This window comes from Ooceraea biroi, chromosome 13, assembly GCF_003672135.1.
Source record: "Ooceraea biroi isolate clonal line C1 chromosome 13, Obir_v5.4, whole genome shotgun sequence".
Classification (NCBI taxonomy): domain Eukaryota; kingdom Metazoa; phylum Arthropoda; class Insecta; order Hymenoptera; family Formicidae; genus Ooceraea; species Ooceraea biroi.
Window position 1 is genome coordinate 5,511,219 of NC_039518.1, and position 4,242 is coordinate 5,515,460.

Consider the following 4,242-nt stretch of genomic DNA (forward strand, 5'->3'; position numbering starts at 1 on the left):
AGATGTTGATGAATCGAGGTCAATTGACAGAGAGTTTCAAATACATTTCAACAAATTTTATTACATTTTTTTCCATCACGGAAGGATTCGTTTTTATTCAAACTTAATTTTGAGATTAAAAACTCAATTTTATTTCATATATTGGGTTGTCCGGAAAGTTCGTGCCGATTTTTAATAGATGGCGTTGGAACATGTCTGAATATATCAATGTCATTGAAAACATACGATTTATATACATATGCTTAAAGGTGGCATTTCAACGCATCTTTAGGAAAAAAGTTGTTTCAGATAAATTGATTCGTGTCAGTTTTGTACTCTTTTGAAGATGGAAGAAAACAAAGAACATTTTAGACACTCGATGCTTTTCTATTACCGGAAAGGCAACAATGCCTCACAAGCAACAAATTCGATATGTTCTGTTTACGGAGAAGGCGCTTTAGCTGAAAGAACCGTACGTAAGTGGTTCGCTAAGTTTAGAGCTGGTGATTTTAACCTTAAAGACCAAGAACGCTCGGGCAGACCTCTACTACTGATGATGACCAAATCAAGACACTGATCGAGAATAACCCGCGCTACGCGACACGCGAATTAGCAGAGATACTGAAAATATCGAAAACCACTGTCCACGATCACGTAGTGAAGCTTGGTTACGTAAGTCGCTATGGTGTATGGGTTCCGCATAATTTGGCCGAAAAAATTTAATGGCTCGCATTTCCATCTGCGACTCGCTGTACAAGCGCAACGCAAACGTACCATTTTTGAAGCAATTAGTGACGGGTGACGAAAAATGGATCATTTACAACAATGTAGAACGAAAAAGATCCTGGGGTAAGCGAAATGAACCAGCATTAACCACTCCGAAAGCCGGCCTTCGTCCAAAAAAAGTCATGCTCTGCGTCTGGTGGGATTGGAAAGGAATCCTATATTATGAGCTCCTACCACACAACCAAACGACAAATGCAGATAAGTACTGCTCGCAACTGGACGAATTAAAGACAGCGATTCGGGAAAAACGTCCAGAATTAGCTAATAGGAAGGGCGTCGTGTTCCATCAGGACAATGCCAGACCTCGTGTTTCTTTGACTACCCGACAAAAATTGTTGGAGTTTGGCTGGGATGTGCCACCTCACCCACCGTATTCACCAGACATTGCACCTTCAGACTTTCACTTATTTAGGTCTTTGCAAAATTCTCTTAGCGGCAAGAACTTCGACTCTTCGATCGACATAAAAAACCACCTTGAGGAGTTTTTCGCCGAGAAACCTAAGAAGTTCTGGGAGAATGGAATCTTCCAGTTGCGTGAAAGATGGACAAAGGTTGTGAAACAAAACGGTGCATACATAAGTCAATAAATATTGATCGACATAAAAAAATGTTGCCTTTGAATTTTCCTTCAAAATCGGCACGAACTTTCCGGACGACCCAATATATTGGGTTGTCCGGAAAGTTCGTGCCGATTTTTAATAGATGGCGTTGGAACATGTCTGAATATATCAATGTTATTGAAAACATACGATTTATATACATATGCCTAAAGGTGGCATTTCAACGCATCTTTAGGAAAAAAGTTGTTTCAAATAAATTGATTCGTGTCAGTTTTGTACTCTTTTGAAGATGGAAGAAAACAAAGAACATTTTAGACACTCGATGCTTTTCTATTACCGGAAAGGCAAAAATGCCTCACAAGCAACAAATTCGATATGTTCTGTTTACGGAGAAGGCGCTTTAGCTGAAAGAACCGTACGTAAGTGGTTCGCTAAGTTTAGAGCTGGTGATTTTAACCTTAAAGACCAAGAACGCTCGGGCAGACCTCTACTACTGATGATGACCAAATCAAGACACTGATCGAGAATAACCCGCGCTACGCGACACGCGAATTAGCAGAGATACTGAAAATATCGAAAACCACTGTCCACGATCGTGTAGTGAAGCTTGGTTACGTAAGTCGCTATGGTGTATGGGTTCCGCATAATTTGGCCGAAAAAATTTAATGGATCGCATTTCCATCTGCGACTCGCTGTACAAGCGCAACGCAAACGTACCATTTTTGAAGCAATTAGTGACGGGTGACGAAAAATGGATCATTTACAACAATGTAGAACGAAAAAGATCCTGGGGTAAGCGAAATGAACCAGCATTAACCACTCCGAAAGCCGGCCTTCGTCCAAAAAAAGTCATGCTCTGCGTCTGGTGGGATTGGAAAGGAATCCTATATTATGAGCTCCTACCACACAACCAAACGACAAATGCAGATAAGTACTGCTCGCAACTGGACGAATTAAAGACAGCGATTCGGGAAAAACGTCCAGAATTAGCTAATAGGAAGGGCGTCGTGTTCCATCAGGACAATGCCAGACCTCATGTTTCTTTGACTACCCGACAAAAATTGTTGGAGTTTGGCTGGGATGTGCCACCTCACCCACCGTATTCACCAGACATTGCACCTTCAGACTTTCACTTATTTAGGTCTTTGCAAAATTCTCTTAGCGGCAAGAACTTCGACTCTTTGATCGACATAAAAAACCACCTTGAGGAGTTTTTCGCCGAGAAACCTAAGAAGTTCTGGGAGAATGGAATCTTCCAGTTGCGTGAAAGATGGACAAAGGTTGTGAAACAAAACGGTGCATACATAAGTCAATAAATATTGATCGACATAAAAAAATGTTGCCTTTGAATTTTCCTTCAAAATCGGCACGAACTTTCCGGACGACCCAATATATTGGGTTGTCCGGAAAGTTCGTGCCGATTTTTAATAGATGGCGTTGGAACATGTCTGAATATATCAATGTCATTGAAAACATACAATTTATATACATATGCTTAAAGGTGGCATTTCAACGCATCTTTAGGAAAAAAGTTGTTTCAGATAAATTGATTCGTGTCAGTTTTGTACTCTTTTGAAGATGGAAGAAAACAAAGAACATTTTAGACACTCGATGCTTTTCTATTACCGGAAAGGCAAAAATGCCTCACAAGCAACAAATTCGATATGTTCTGTTTACGGAGAAGGCGCTTTAGCTGAAAGAACCGTACGTAAGTGGTTCGCTAAGTTTAGAGCTGGTGATTTTAACCTTAAAGACCAAGAACGCTAGGGCAGACCCTCTACTACTGATGATGACCAAATCAAGACACTGATCGAGAATAACCCGCGCTACGCGACACGCGAATTAGCAGAGATACTGAAAATATCGAAAACCACTGTCCACGATCACGTAGTGAAGCTTGGTTACGTAAGTCGCTATGGTGTATGGGTTCGGCATAATTTGGCCGAAAAAATTTAATGGATCGCATTTCCATCTGCGACTCGCTGTACAAGCGCAACGCAAACGTACCATTTTTGAAGCAATTAGTGACGGGTGACGAAAAATGGATCATTTACAACAATGTAGAACGAAAAAGATCCTGGGGTAAGCGAAATGAACCAGCATTAACCACTCCGAAAGCCGGCCTTCGTCCAAAAAAAGTCATGCTCTGCGTCTGGTGGGAGTGGAAAGGAATCCTATATTATGAGCTCCTACCACACAACCAAACGACAAATGCAGATAAGTACTGCTCGCAACTGGACGAATTAAAGACAGCGATTCGGGAAAAACGTCCAGAATTAGCTAATAGGAAGGGCGTCGTGTTCCATCAGGACAATGCCAGACCTCATGTTTCTTTGACTACCCGACAAAAATTGTTGGAGTTTGGCTGGGACGTGCCACCTCACCCACCGTATTCACCAGACATTGCACCTTCAGACTTTCACTTATTTAGGTCTTTGCAAAATTCTCTTAGCGGCAAGAACTTCGACTCTTCGATCGACATAAAAAACCACCTTGAGGAGTTTTTCGCCGAGAAACCTAAGAAGTTCTGGGAGAATGGAATCTTCCAGTTGCGTGAAAGATGGACAAAGGTTGTGAAACAAAACGGTGCATACATAAGTCAATAAATATTGATCGACATAAAAAAATGTTGCCTTTGAATTTTCCTTCAAAATCGGCACGAACTTTCCGGACGACCCAATACATATTTCACTAATTCATTTATAGTCTTAAATTATTTAAAGCGTTATTAATTTATCATATTGTTTTGTGAAGACTGCGAGTGGAATAAAGACGGACAGATATTCCCCCGGCCTCTGACGTCCCTCGTCAGCCTGCGAACATCGATCGCAACGCCTCTAGTGGCTACTAAAGAAATAAAAAATGACGCACAAAATGATCCATCACCTCTGAAGTTTCCAGACCTGTATATAAGACC